This window comes from Mauremys mutica, chromosome 2 (genome assembly GCF_020497125.1).
Source record: "Mauremys mutica isolate MM-2020 ecotype Southern chromosome 2, ASM2049712v1, whole genome shotgun sequence".
In the NCBI taxonomy this organism is placed as follows: Eukaryota; Metazoa; Chordata; order Testudines; family Geoemydidae; genus Mauremys; species Mauremys mutica.
Window position 1 is genome coordinate 94,172,142 of NC_059073.1, and position 15,927 is coordinate 94,188,068.

General features: G+C 41.7%; 1 protein-coding gene across 3 annotated transcripts in view; it reads left to right on the forward strand.

Annotated features, from left to right (window-relative positions):
• The window catches only part of LDLRAD4 (low density lipoprotein receptor class A domain containing 4), a 418,872-nt gene that overhangs the window by 104,297 nt on the left and 298,648 nt on the right, over positions 1 to 15,927 (forward strand). Inside the window, exon 1 of one of the 3 annotated variants that reach the window (XM_045005249.1) lies at positions 1,687 to 1,822. The exons of the other annotated variants lie outside the window; for them this stretch is intronic. The gene's annotated coding sequence lies outside the window, so the exon portion shown is untranslated. Of the gene's footprint in view, positions 1 to 1,686; positions 1,823 to 15,927 lie in introns of those variants that run through there. 3 annotated transcript variants of the gene reach the window in all.

Consider the following 15,927-nt stretch of genomic DNA (forward strand, 5'->3'; position numbering starts at 1 on the left):
AGATACACCCCCCCACATGGAGGGGGACAAGCTTGCAAACTCATGCTGGGGCTGAGTAGGGTGCTCAGCTGCTGCTGGAGCCTGGCCTACAGTGTCAGCTGCTGGATCTGGAGCCTGAACTGCACTTTGTTCAGAGTTATGAACATTTCAGAGTTACGGACAGCCTCCATTCCTGAGGTGTCTGTAACTCTGAGGTTCTACTGTACATAACTAATTATATAGCCCCCACCACTCTGACCCTAGAAGACCTGCTGTAATCTCAAATTACTGCTTTGTTAGTTGAGCCCTCTTATGTATGCAGGCGGACTTGAGACTACAAGGGGAGTCCCCTGCTCAGATAGAAGGGTTCAGTGACCACCAAAAACACGGTGAGAAGAAGGCTAGACTGTGGTTAAGAAGAAATGGGTTCATGGGCTGGCTCTGCCACCAACTTCCTTTTTGACTCTGGACAGTTCACTTAATTTTTTTGTTTCTTGGTTACTCATCTACAAAACAGGAATAATAATACTCTTCTCACTCATTCTTCAGGCCTGATTTGCTCCTTCTATTATCCTTATGTTAACTCCATTGACTTCAATGTGGTTTACTTCTGATTTCCTACAGGTGTAAGTGAGATGAGAATCAGGTTCTTGATCTATCTTGTTCATTTAGGTTGTAAGTGCTGTGGGATCCCAGAAGCTGCTTCTTACTGTATATGTGTTCAACACCTTTATAATGGGGCCTGTGGGTGCTATTGTAATGCAAATAATAAAGAGAGGGAAGTCAAGATTATTCGCTCTTCAGAATATAAAGCTACCAGCAAATCTGGGGATGTCGGGGGGGAAGCATTTTCATTATTAAAATACTTTGGGAGTGAGTATCTATAAAGGATTCTCTAGTTTATATAAAAGTATTAGATGATGATGATGATAGAGTCCTAAGTACATAGCAAAGCTTCTGGATGTCAATGAGAACTTCAGTGGGTTTCTTTCCCACACTTCAGGTCTCTCCTGCAATGAAAGGCCAGTGCAATCTGGAGTGTTCCTCCTCTAGATATGCTAATACACTGTGAAAGTGCACATCATGCCTGGATGCGCCCTGCTGATAAAATACTGCCTGGAGATCTCGCCAAGTGCTAATCTGTCAAAGTGCCCACAAGCACAGGGTGAACGTTACTACTTTCTAAAGGTCATGTCTGTTGAAGTTAGCTTGTACTCTCTGTCTTTGTGCAAACAGTGATTCTACTTTACAAAAATAGGGAAGCTTTTTTTTTTTAGCTGAAAATCCAGGGATTAATAAGAAAAATCAATATAGCTGATAACGTGTCTCTTAACTTGAGACAAAGTGGGTGAGGAAATATCTTTTATTGGACCAACTTTTGTTGATAGAGTCAAGCTTATACACAGCTCTTCTTCAGGGCTCTTAATTTGGACAGTGTTGCAGAAAAGTCAAACATTAAAGCTCAAAGTCAATTGATTTGAAAACTTGTTCACAGAATTAGCACAGTTATCTGATTTGAAGTCTGATCTGTCACAATATTACCAAAAAAGTTTTTACGTTGCCTCCTGAGGCAGTTTTCTCTTTCCCTTTTCCTAGCTTCCTCCTCCCATTCCCAGTCATTGTTCATATGCTATAACTTTGAAATAGAAATAATTTTTTACTTTTGCAGCAATGATAGTCAGCTGCAATGCATAGCAATTTCCAAAGCAGAATTATTAGCTATTCTTATAAGAGGCTGAGGATTTTTAAATAGCATAAAATACAATTGGAATCTCTTATTTATTTTTGCTGTTTCATTTTGCAGCAGGATGCAGATGTGCATCATCTGGAGTTTTATTCTAAGGTTAGTGATTGATGCTTTGGTGAAACCTCTTAGCTCTTTTATGCCTTTAGTTAACACCAGTTATGAAATCTTTTACGCACTGTTACCGTATAATTTCTTTTGATCTACACAAATAGTAATGCATGTACTATTAAAATATTATTTTAAATGACTTAATTTAAAAAATGTATGTGTTGTATGTATATGGATTTGGAAACAGTTTTAAATTAGTTTTAAACAAATACACACACAGTAGTAAAGCTTACATAAATCTTTATAGGACTTTTGGGTGGTAGTACCATATATCAGACTTGTCAACTATTTTTAGTATTTCTCCAGACATTTGTTTTTATAGATAACCACTTGTCCTGTACTTTCCTTTTTTTGTTTATAAAGTATGTGTCTGTCTGGAACATGCAGACTGTTGTACTTTAAACCCATGCATACCTTAGTCCATTCTTTGTGATTTAGCTGCACATTTCTTATCTAGAGCAGCAGACACTGCTGTTTATTGAGGAAAAGCTTTATCTTTTATTCCTGTAGTTGTGGGACTATGGGCTTAAAAGATTTACTCAGAGGAAATTTTCTTCCTCCTTGTTTTGTTTCCGTCTCTTGCCCATTCTGAAGAGCTGCTGGGTGGTACTGGTTAGTTAGACTCCTTTGTTTCATCATAGTAGCCAAATTAAACACCAGTTTAGAGAAGCAAAGTCAGAAGGCATATTGAACCTGTTGAATGGATATATTTAATTACTGCTCCTCCCTCTCCCCATTTGGCTAATACTTTTATTTCTAGGCATTTAGAGAATCAGGCATATTTTTAAGGTAAATATATTTTTCAAACATATCCTTTGTCAGTCTGCTCTTCTGGTGAAGCTCATCTGTATTCGTAGGGAACTGTCCCTGTAAGCTAAGAAAGTTGTTGTCCTGGGTCAGCTGCTGTTTTTTCCATTCCGTTCCTGGAACCTCTGCCACTGACCTCAGGCTCTACCTCGATATAATGCTGTCCTCGGGAGCCAAAAAATCTTACCGCATTATAGGTGAAACTGCGTTATATCGAACTTGCTTTGATCTGCTGGAGTGCGCAGCCCTGCCCCCCTGGAGCACTGCTTTACCGCGTTATATCCAAATTCATGTTATATCAGGTGGCGTTATATTGACGTAGCGGTGTACTTATTGAAGGCTAATGAGTTGATACTGTTCCTTTGATATAAGTGGTACTTTTGACATCTGATGTCTATGCTAGAAATGCTACAGTGGTGCACAACACTACCCACAACAACTAAAATCACTTGACGATATGAGTGGATGATGAACAGAGGCATAAATTTGGAGAAGACCTGTTTAATTAACTGAAAAATGTGGCCTGAGTGTAGCACATATTTTAAGGAGTTGTTAAATATCTCAATGTTAAAATAATTTGACATTGTAAAATGTTTAAATTTTTAACTAAAAAGCAAAACAAATCTGACATTAGTTTATAGCAAAAGTACATGAAGGGCTTTGCTAGGAATCTCAACAGCAGACTGTTTGGTATAGTGATAGAAGTTTGTTATGAAGTCCTTGGTTAATGCAGCACTGGGCAAACTACTTTGCGTAACTAGATGTTTGGAATCAAAAAATATGGCACTTATTTTTACTTACTGAGCTTTGTAAAAAAGAATATGCAGTGTGTGAACAAAGCCAAGAGGACAATAAAAAAGGAGACAACAAAACTTGTTCCTTTTTTTTTTCAATTTCTAGTGCATGAGTGATGACAGGCAGGACAAAAGTGTGGAAATGGTTAGAGTTTACATGTGTAAATTGAAAAAAAAAATCTGAGACGGCTGTGTTTAGGAAGATGATGTAGTTTTTCTGCCTTCATGATGCCTAAGGCTGCTCACTTGGTTCTAGCAAGGTAGCACACGTAGGATGACAGTGTCATGGAGTAGGACTTTTACCTTTTATACCAAACAAAACATATTTTGACTTACTGAAAAGTAGGACAATCCTACTGAAAGTAGGACATCTGGCCACACTAAGCTGCCTCCAGGAAAACTTTGTCAGTGGTAGCAGAATCCAAGTTCTCAATGACTCTTCCATATTATCACATTAAGCTGTCTGACTCCTTGGCTGCCTGCATTTTTATTCTTCTGCATTTATGCAACTTCCTCTTTTCATCACAGTTTTCAGTCATTCAGTGCTAATTTTGTGTGTACACCTGGCAAGTAACCCTCTTTCTTCCCTAAATATTATGATTCTGGTAGTCAGGGAAAAGAAGTACATCTTTATTTTTAACTGTATCCAATTTCAGCTGTTAAGGAGTCTTTTCTCTGTGTGTCACTCATATAAAGCCTCTCATACAATTCGGTTAGGGTATTGTACAATGTAAACTGGTGGTGTAATTTGACAGAAAATTAGACAGCAGGGTATTAAGAATGCGTTTATAAGGGTTAATACATATTGATGCTTTAATAAATGGTTAATAGATTGTTGGAATAAAATAGGTTACTAATAACCATCTTTAAACCCTTTTACGGATATCCTCATAATGCAAGCTACTTGTGTCTGTAACATGCTTATAACCTCATATTAACCATTATAAATAGAACCTTAATATGAAGTGTGACTGACAGCACTAATCAGCCAGCATTTTTTAGAAGAAACACTCTAGCTTTGGTACCTCATTATATACTAGGCCTCTGATATTCATTAAAAGTTGTTACCTTAAGCTGATTCGTTCCCCTGCATGAAGAAGTGGGATTTTCTGTAATATTTTTATGAATTCTATGTGTGCCTCAGTTTCCCTCAGTACTTTGCATTGCTACCCAGTGCGGGCAAAAGAGTTAAGTCTGCTCTTGGGGCAGAACAGGAAACATGAGGTGTCCCCTCACTGTCTGGGGTGCAATGAATGACTTGTTAAGGAACTGGCTTGGAACATGTTTAAACCACCCCATATCAATGGAGAATCCGAAATAGACAACGGGGAGCCCCAATGACGAGAATGTTCCCACCTAACAAATAAAGAAACAAAGCCAATACCCCAGCTCAAGAACAAAGGAAAATGTGTTAGGTGGCAGGATTAAATGTGGCCCTCTGGAGAGACACAAAGTGCTCAGCTTGGATTGAAAGTATTTGCTAACTTAAGGACTTCCGATGCTGTAGTCCAGTTGACTAATATACCTATTCTGTTTTGAAAAGGCTGCTGGGTGTGTCTGCATATACTTGCTGAGGTGAATTGATCACTGAATAATGTAAAATTCTCTGACTAGAAGTCTATCACAGTTGGACTTGCAGAGCAGAACTCAGAGGGTGAACAGGAGAGCTGGAGCCCATGAGCTCAGTCTTGAAGGTGTTGAGTCTACAAGGCCTATCCTGAAGGAAGAGTAGGACCCTTTTGGGGGTCTTCCACACTGAAGGGTTCCTCTAAGTGACTGTTTAAAAGTTGGGGCGTAGCATAGATCCAGTGGATCCGTGGTACTGCTGCCAAAGATTAGAATTGCTAGTGAAGGCAGAGGGCTGGACTCTATGACCTTTCGAGGTCCCTTCCAGTTCTAGGAGATAGGTATATCTCCAATTATTATTATTATTTTATTATTATAATGATGCAAGTCACCTTTACAAAGTCAAATCTTTGGCTTGGGGTGGTGGTTAGGAGGGAGAGTCAAACCCAACAAATACAGTTAGGAAAAGACTTCAACTCTGTACTTAAAGAATCAGGTTCTGCTTCATACCTTACATTAGCAAAGCCCCACTCCTGCAAGCTGCTCTGAATGGAAGACCTATCCCCCTGCATACAATTGCATCCATCACATTGGGGCTGTGTGCAGGTTTTGGAGGTCTGTTTACAGAAAGATTGCAGGAGTAGTGGGACCAAATGCCAGAAACTTTTAATCTGCACCATGTTGTAGAACTTTCCCTCCCTCCAGAAACATCCCTAGTATGGACTACTCCCAGACTTGGGGGTCTGGGTGTAGAGCCTTGTCTAACCTCGGGCATTCTGTTCTCTGACTTCCCAGTAGCCATTTTTATAGCTCCTCTCCATAGCACCTTGTCAGAGGGCGAGAGAAGGGAAGCCAGACCCAATACCTTGCTTACTATAGTCCTGGTATTGCCACTGCATCCTGTTACAGAAAAGTTTCCATTGTGTTGCAGGCTAAAAGGTTAGCCCTCTCATTGATTTTAAGTACGAGTTAGAGAACTTGGAACTATGAGTACAGAAGTTAAGAATTTTCCCATCTCTGCAGGCTTTCGGGGTTTTATTGTTCAAAGGCTTGACTTTGGGAAGGTGAGTTGCATACTTCCATTGTTTGGTCAGAAAAAATTAAATAAGCTTAGAGAAGCAATGTTGAATTGACTATATTAATAAGAAGTCTAATATATAATAGCAAGAGGAACTTGGTGATAAAACACGAGACTGTGCTGGAGTAGTAGATTACAGAGGAATTTAGTCTCTGAACTAAGAGGAAGTTAGAACTTCATTCTGTTTTAACTTATGGATGGTACAAATTACTATTTGTTTAATTAAGAATAAGTAGATTCTGCATCTGAGAAGGTAAAGGGATTTATTACAGAAGAAAGAAGGTTGCTCCCCATCCTCCTGGGTTTGCTGCTGCATAGGTAGAACCTGCAGTGAAAACATGACATCTTTAACAGTGTAATATTTTACTGTCCACATACTGTTAAGACGATAAGAATATATTGTCCACATATTGATAAGAAGAGCATTATGGTGGCTCCCAAAGGACCCAATGAGGCTATTTACCACTATTATAAATGAAAGAAAAGGAAATAATTATGACAGAATCAGACTTTGTCATTGACTGTTTTCAAAGATGGCTGGTTTAATAGTAATGTAATTTAAAAATAAAAGCCTGCCCTTAGCCCTGCTGTGCTGCTAACCGGGAGCTGACCGAGGTAAGTCCATGTCCCAACCCTGAGCTCCAACCTCCTGCCCCAGCCCTGAGCTCCCCCAAACCTGGAGCCCCCCTCCTGCACTCCAAACCCCTCATCCCCAGAGCCCACAGCCCCAGCCCAGAGCCTGTACCCGCTCCTGCACCCCAAACCCCTGCCTCAACCTGCAGCCCCCACCGCACTCTGAATCCCTCGGCCCCACCCCCAGCCTGGAGCCCCCTCTTGCACCCCAAACCCTCATCCACAGAGCCCGTACCTCCAGCTGGAGTTCTCACCCCCTTCCCACACCAACTCCCTGCCCCAGCCCGAAGCCCCCTCCTGCACCCTGAACCCCTTATTTCTGGCCCCACCCTGGAACCTGCACCCGCAGTTAGAGCCTTCATCCTCTCCTGCACCCCAGCCCAGTGAAAGTGAGTGAAGGTGGGGGAAATCGAGCCATCAAGGGAGGAGGAATATAGTGAGTGGGGAGTGGGGTGGGGCTTGGGTGACCAGATGTCCCGATTTTATAGGGACAGACCTGATATTTGGGGCTTTTTCTTATATAGATGTCTATTACCCCCCACACACCACCCCATCCCGATTTTTCACCCTTGTTATCTGGTCACCCTAGGTGGGGGGCCTTGGGGAAGATGCGGGGCTATAGTGTTCGGTTTTGTGCAGTTAGAAAGTTGGCAACCCTAGGTGATAGAGGGCTATAAAAGGAGAATGTTCAGCTCCCCAGTGTCCCAGACATAGGAGCCCAAACCCACTTCCTCAGCTCCCTTTCCGTCAAACCTTCTCCAATCCATTTTCTCCAGTAACCATATTCCTTCCATGCTGAGTATGTGCACTGGACATCTGCCACACATTTTATGTATTAAGTTGTGACATTCTAACCTAACCCCCTATTCCATTCCACCAGGTCCCAGACCAGCTGCGGGGGGGAAAAGCCCACCTTGCCTTGGTCTGTCTGGCAGTGAGGGAAAAATTCCTTCCCAGCCCCCAGGGAAAAGGGCAATTAGTGTAATGTCCACAGCAGATCAAGAGGGAACACGGTCCTTTTGCCAAGTTCACGGGTAGGTGCTCCCAGTTCAGTCCTGGTAAGAGAGGGCCTCTCTGGGTCTGTATGGGGTAAAAATACCACACACACCCCTTTCAGGTCAGCAGGAAGGGCAGTGCAATGACCTTCTCCTGACCCGGTCGCAACTCCTTCCTGCTCTTGTTGTCCATCCCTGTAAACTTTCTCCCACTCCTTTAAGAAGCCCTTAAGGAGGCAACATCACTTTTCTTCCAGCTAGCTACACAAAGACACCCCCAACCCCTCACAAGAAGGTTGCAGTGGGCACATTTTATTAGATTCTCACTACGTTGTAGTGGTGAATCTGTTTTCAAATGGTTGTGGAAAGTTTTAGTGGTTATTATCACATGTTTGTTTACTTTGAAAAGATAAGATTTCAGAGAAAATGGAATGGCACTGTCTGGAATTCTCAGTCATTGCAATTCCACGGAGAATATTGATTAGTTCCTAGAGGCTGCAGAGGACTCACTATCTCTTTTCATTGTAGAATGCTGATGAAATCACTAATATGTAAGGTTTGTGCTGCTTTTTGTTGTTGTTGCAGTGTGTCAAAATTGAGTACCCAAATCACCATGCTGTCTTGCTAGTTAACTTCTGCGTTTCACATGTTCCTTTTTCTGTAAAGCTGGAGGTTCTTTCATGGAGAGACTATGTAGGTGGGATGGGGAAAGGGGGAATTTTTAAAATCTGGACGCATTTGCTTTACTCCTGATATGGATAAAGATGAGTCTGGGAGATTTTACTTTTTTGATTATTTTTGTTCATCATGGAACAAAGATTAAAAGAGAATCTATGCCCCCAAAGTGTTTACAATCTGAAAGAAAACATTCTAGACTGGGATGTCCAACTTATTTCATATGGCGGCCCTGATCCACTAGGCATGGGCCACATTCAGCAAAAGTTATTAAAATATAAAAGCCATGTTGCTAATTGCTTACATTTATTTTAGATTTTAGGGACTGTGAGTGGTGCAATAGGCATTGACCCTTTGACTTCTTTGAAATTTCCTTTTCTTTGACTTGCCAGGATGGGCTGTCTACTCTCCAGCTGGTGGGTGAACACTCTTCCATGTCATTTCCCCTTGCCTGGACACGTGTCAGCTTCCACCAGACTTATGCATCTCCAGCACCTCTTAAAAGGAACCAAGTGGTCCTACAGCTGTATGCAAGATTTTTGCTGGATTTCTACGCGAAGTCTGGACTATGGGGGTATGATTTGTAGAGTGTACCAGTATGTTGCACTCTAACTACCCTATGTGGACCCTGCTGGTATGCACTAAATGTTCCTTGTGTGCACTGATATAGTCCTCTTTGAAACTACAGCAGTGCTCACTAGCAGAGTCTACTTGGGGAGCTAGAGTGCAGCACCCTGGGATGCTGTATAAATCACATCCCTGTACTGCAGGCTGCGGGATTATGTAGACAAGTCAAAGATTAATGGAAAGTCCATGGGCCTTGTGAAACCCGGCCCTCAGACTGTGTGTTTGGCACCCCAGTTCTATGGGATAAATTCTGCTCTCAGATATGTGAGCTTAGTAGTCAATGGGAAATGGACATGTATATCTGAGGGCAGAACTTGTCACTAAAGAACAGAGGTAGTGTCAGAAACAAAACTTAAAACAAATGACCCCGCTAACTTTCATTTCCTGTTCCATAGCCATACTTTAAAACAATAGTTTGGGACTTTAGCTATATTTAATTGGGGGGAGACGATAAAATACATGGTTAGAAAGTGCAGAAATGCCTATTGTTTGTTGTAAGGTACCCTATTTCTACTGGGTGACTAAGCTTTCCAGACCCATTAAGAAGTCATGGTGGTATCCGGCTTCCAATACATTTTCATCCTTAACTAAAATACAGCTCTTTTTAAAAAAAGCTTCATTTCATTACCTGCTCTGAGTGCTAAGCACGTTCTGTGTGCATATCAAACAAAATGTCAATTTAAAAGGCTCCCTCAGAGTTTCTGATGGAGTGGTGATAGAAAGCTGGCAAGTATACTTGTGCAGACCTGTATAAAACCACAAAGCCAATTATCTACTAGACACCTGCACTATGAAGAATGCCAGCAGTGATTTTATATTCTTAAATAGTGAACTGCAGTGTCCAGTAAACTAAAATTTTCAAATCTTTAAAAGCTTGAGGTACCTTAAGCTTGTATAAATGTGATAAGAAGATTCCTTTTTCTTATTCATGGGATTTTTAAGAAGTAAATTACCATGGGGAAAAAGTATCAGTGTACGATAAATTATTGTAACTTTTTATTTGCATGCAGTAAAAAAGGAAAGGGAATAAATTTTGGAAATTGCATGCTTTTCATGGGGGTGTGTGGCCAACCTGTGGCTCCGGAGCCACATGCGGCTCTTCAGAAGTTAATATGCAGCTCTTTGTATAGGCACCAACTTGGGCTGGTGCTCACTGCTCAACTCCTGGCTCTGCCACAGGCTCTGCTCCCACTCCACCTGTTCCCACCCCCTCCCGTGAGCCTGCCCTGCCCTCGCTGCTCCCCCCTAGAGAGCCTCCTGCATGTTACAAAACAGCTGATCAGGAGGTGCGGGGAGGGAGGTGGAGGCTCTGATTGGCGGGGCTGCCAGTGGGTGGGAGGTGCTGGGAGTGGGAAGAGCTGATAGGGGGCTACTGACGTATTACTGTGGCTCTTTGGCAATGTATATTGGTAAATTCTGGCTCCTTCTCAGGCTCAAGTTGGCTAGCCCTGTAATTTCATGAATCTCACAAGCTCAAAGTAGTACAGACTTTGAGACACCTTCTGGTTATTCTACCAGAACAGTCAAACACACATATACTTACTTCTGTAAGTTACTGAAGTTGAATCAAAACTAGCAGAATCTAATGTAGAGTTTTGGTAGTCATTGCACTTGCTAATAAGTAGCAATATGCACTTAAAGAAATGCGTTTAGTTTTTGTTTTAATGTATTCTGCTGGGGTTGAGAATAAATTCTACTAAGGCTGTCAATCACGTGAGTTAACTGCGATTAACTCAAAAAAATTAATTGCAGTTAAAAAATTAATTGCGATCAATTGCAGTTTTAATTGCACTGTTACATTTTTTCTACATTTTCATATATATTGTATTCTGTGTTGTAATTGAAATCAAAGTACATATTTTTATTACAAATATTTGCACTGTAAAAATGATAAACAGAAATAGTATTTTTCAGTTCACCTCAGACAAATATTGTAGTGCAATCTTTGTCGTGAAAGTGCAACTTACAAATGTAGATTTTTTTTACATAACTGAACTCAAAAACAATGTAAAACTTCAGAGCCTACAAGTCCACTCAGTCCTACTTCTTGTTCAGCCAATCGCTAGGACATACTAGTTTGTTTACATTTACAGGATATAATACTGCTCTCTTTGTATTTACAATGTCACCAGAAAGTGAGAACAGGCATTTGCATGCACTTTTGTAGCCGGCATTGCAAGGTATTTACAAAGTATTTAGCCAGATATGCTAAACAGTCGTATGCCCCTTCATGCGTTGGTCACCATTCCAGAGGACATGCTTCCATGCTGATGACACTCATTTAAAAAAAAAAAAAGAGTGTTAATTAAATTTGTGATTGAACTCCTTGGGGGAGAATTGTATGTCCCCTGCTCTGTTTTAGCATCATTCTGCCATATATTTCATGTTATAGCAGTCTTGGATGATGACCCAGCACATTTTGTTCATGTTAAAAAACAGATTTCCCTGCAGATTTCACAAAATGCAGGGGTTTTTGTACATAATTGTACATTTGTAAGTTCAACTTTCATGATAAAGAGATTGCTCTACAGTACTTGTATTAGATGAATTGAAAAATACTTTCTTTTGTTTTTACAGTGCAAATACTTGTAATCAAAAATATAAAGTGAGCACTGTACACTTTGTATTCTGTGTTGTAATTGAAATCAATATATTTGAAAATGTAGAAAACATCCAAAAATATTTAAATAGTATTCTATTATTGTTTAAAACATTTCGGACGAACGTTGAGAAGAAAGGCAAGAATGCGAGAAGAATGGCGGATGTGTTGTGATTGGTGCAGTCTTAACGACAGCTGAAGACCGATCGATCCATGTGGTCCAGATGTGATTATTGTTCAACAGTACCATTAATCACACGATTAATCGCTTGACAGCCCTAAAATCCACATATATCAGCTGTCACAAATATCGGTCCTTAAATCTGCTGCTTTGGAACCTACTGTTACTATGTATTGGGTCCAGTATCACCAACCCAAAGCATAAAAAATTCATGTCAAACTATGTTTCCTTTCTCTCCAATATTAGACTTAAAATAATACATTTTGGATTTTTTTTCATTCGCCTTCTTGTTTGAGCCTCTAGGCTTCACTTTTTTCCAGCTTTTCTCCACAACCTTGATGGCTAAAAACCTTTTTTAAAAAGAAAGCTGAGGTTCTCAGCTTATCTGACTCCAAGATCTGGTGCATTAAGAAAAACACTAAATATTGTTAAGACTCATGATAAAGTTGCAAGAATTGGTAAAACTGAATTGGGTTCCAATTTGATTTGATCAGAAATGTAAAAGGAAAATGAATGAGGAGGAAGAAGAGATTGCTTCAGCCATGTTTACTTCTGGATTTGACGCTTTCATGATAAGCGTAATAGATGATGGTGAAATGCTCATTGTCACAGTATATGGATAGAGCAGAGTATGATCTGTGCAGCACTCTTCTTTTGTCTGTGTTGTCAATTAATTTCTTGCTTATTTTAACTACCCAGTCTCTAAAACCTTAGTGGTACACTCTGCAGCCTGTCTCACACCACCAAGAAAACCAAACATTTCCCTCTATAAACAGCTACTAAAGTTTTTAATATAGGCAATGCAGTTCCCTCTCACCTACATCAGATAGTTTTAGCTCTTCCAAATGCTGAGGCCAAGAGAGGTTAAGGCTAACATTTTCAAAGTGTTTGCTAATTTTGAGTGCCCGGCTTGAGAGCCAAAGGCTCTGAATTTGAGGGAAGTGGCACCTGCAGCTCACATTGTCTCCCGTTGGAATTGTCTGGCTTGGTAACTATGAACCTCATGCTAAAATGTCTTAAGTTGGGTGCCTAAAATTAATAACCACTTATGCAAATTTGGGCTTAAATACTTTCCCAAAGTTAAATAAATCTGTCAAAATCAGAACTCAGATTTCTGGATGCCCTGTACTGTGCTTTAGTGCCAAAACCATTTTCCTCCACCCTACACAAACCCTCTTCCATACAGGTAAGCTAGGAGCTCCTTATCCAAGGCTCAACTAAACATTTGTCATTATACATTTTATTTTAAACCTTCTTAATTTGTAATACTTTTTAAAATTGAATTTTAATAGTTGAGATTATTCCTAAATATTTTACTTGTTACATCATCTTTTCTGTCTTATTTATTCAGCCCAGTTTAATATTTGAAATTGATCTGATAATATTATTTACAAAGTTACCATCATCACCACAGTATGGCATGGGCCACTGTAGCGATGTGAGATTCACTGCTGCAGCGCCTCAGGGAATTTGCTCTTTCCAGTGCAGAGCGCCCTCTGCAGACTGGTGTCCCGCTGCTGGTTGGACCCCCGTGTCCCTCCCAGATCCAGTGCTCTGTTAGCTGGGGTGCTGCCCCCTGGCTGTACACCCCTCAGTCTCAGGGTCTCCCCTCCCCGGAGAACCCCCACCCCCTATCCCCACCTTGCCTCAGTCGTAGGTTACTGCCAGTCACCAACTAGCCCCCACACCCTGGGACAGGCTGCAGTATACGCCACTCACCACTGGCAAGGTTGGGTTTGGACCTGCTGCCTTTGCCTACCCCTGGGCTGCCCTCTGCAACCCCCAGTACTTGTTGGCCTTCTGCTAGCTCTGGAGCTTTCCAGGCTGGAGCCTCCCCAGCTCCTTTACCTTTCCCCAGCCCTGCTCCACTCAGGTACCCTGTCTCTAGCTCGCAGCAGCCAGGTCCTTCTCCTTCTACAGCTAGGGAGAGACTGTTGAGCGCCTGGCTCCCAGCCTCTTATATACAGGGGCAGCTCTATGTATTTTGCTGACCCAAGCATGGCCGTCAGGCTGCTTTCGGCGGCACGCCTGCAGGAGGTCCGCCGGTCCCAGGCCTTCGGCGTACCTGCCGCCGAATTGCCGCCGAAATCACAGGACCGGCGGACCTCCCGCAGGCATGCCGCCAAAAGCAGCCTGACTGCCGCCCTCACGGCGACTGGCAGACCGCCCCCCCCGTGGCTTGTCGCACCAGGCACATGCTTGGTGTGCCGGTGCCTGGAGCAGCCCCTGCTGATATAGGGCCAGCTGAGGCCTGATTGGGGCATGGCCCAGCTGCAGCTGCTTCCCCAATCAGCCTGTTGGCTGCTTTCCCTGCCACAGCCCTTTCCCAGGGCTGTTTTAAGCCCTTCAGGGCAGGAGTAGGGTAATCACCCTGCTACAGCCACAAATCAGTCACACAAGAGAAACAATAAAACTTGTAAACACTTTACTGAAAAAAAAACCATTCTCAAAACTTTAAAGAAGGAACAAGTGAGATGAGTATCAATAAATAAATAGGAAGAAGGGGAAAAGAAACGGGGCCAACCGTGATAATAAAGCTGCTCCTTTAGAAAAAATAATTAAGTTTTAGTAAATGCAGGGGATGAAATAGGATGCCCTGGAGTATGAGAATAAGTTACAGTGTGTGACTCAGACACAGGGCTCAGTTTGTGGCTGCATTATGCTGGTGTAACTCCACTGAGATCAGTTAATTTACACTGTCAGACATCTGGAGTAAACCAGGGGTGAATCAGGCCCTATGAGTTCACAGGGCTGCTAATTTAAAGACTGTTCCTGCTTCCATTCAGTCACTATGAACTTTCCCAGTGCAAATCTTCCTCCACTTCCTTTACCTTTAATGGGAGTGGAGAATTCAGTCAGCAGCGTGCTGAATCTAGCCCTTACTGAAGACTTTCTTCTGGATCCCTGATGAGGGAGTGGCAGAATTGAGGTGTAGCACTGGAGAAACCCAGCTTTCCTTCTGTCACAAGAAAGGTGACCTGATACTTACTGTTATCTTTAATATCATCCATCTTACAAATATAAAAGTTTTCCCTGAACACAAAATTCTTGCTGGCAGTAGTTAATTCTTAGCTGCTTCAAATAAGCCTTTAGAACAAGCAAATGTATTGATGTGAATCCAGCTAAGTATAGCAGCCAAGCAGCACAAAATTCTTCCCTTTCACTCAGTTCTACCCCCCAACTCCTGCCCAAAACACTGTTAGGATTTGTCTGCATATTTTAAAGATTTCCTTTTAAACTACAGTAATATGGCTTACGCACAGTTGGAAATTGGTTAAATTGGTTTCAACGGCCACCTGCCTTTCAGATCACCTGGGACTAAAATCTCTGCTTGTGACAAAGTACAACGGAAAGTTAGATGGGGCTGTGGGTGGGCTGTGAAACAAAAAGAATTAACTTCAGACTGCTGAACTTAGCTAACTTGAATTGACAGTGTCCTGTTAAGACCACAGTGCAAAAGCAAACTCCTGCTTAATAGACTGGTGGAAACTTGCATTTTCCTGTAGCTTTCCCTCAGCTTTCAAACCTTTATATTTATTTACCAGTAGCTTCATCTGTTATAATGACAAGCAGGCCTGCACTGGAGGGTAGCTGTTTATACCATACAGATTGCAAGAGTTAACGAAAAAAGTTCATTAAACTTGCTCAGTTGACTAGTATTGCAGTGTGTGTTGCACTATAAACTCAAGGTCTGACACTCAATAAGCGACAACTGAATGCACTGTATTATTGTTGTGTTACAGTGTTTAACAACAGCAATCTTAGTTACCTGGCATTGGCATGTATTAGTGAAGAAATTACTCATTTGCTTTCCCAGATGGAAGTAAAGTGCTGGTGTCTTAGCATGTGCCAGTGAGTTTCAGTAAGTGGTTTAATAAAATAAGTAACTGGGGGAAAAGTTGGTTCGAAGCACTTTATGGTAGCATGAACAGGTGGTGTCAGTATTATATGAGCAGTTGGCTGATTTGATGTTGGTTGTGATATTTTTCCTCCAACAAAGAACTTTCCATGAAATCCATTACCTGCATCACTTCTCAGTGTCCACAAGTTCTCCAGTACCAAATACGTGTGTCTGCTCTCACAGCCCCAGAATAATGCACAGTCATAAAAATTTGCTAGTGAGATTTAAAGTATTCAC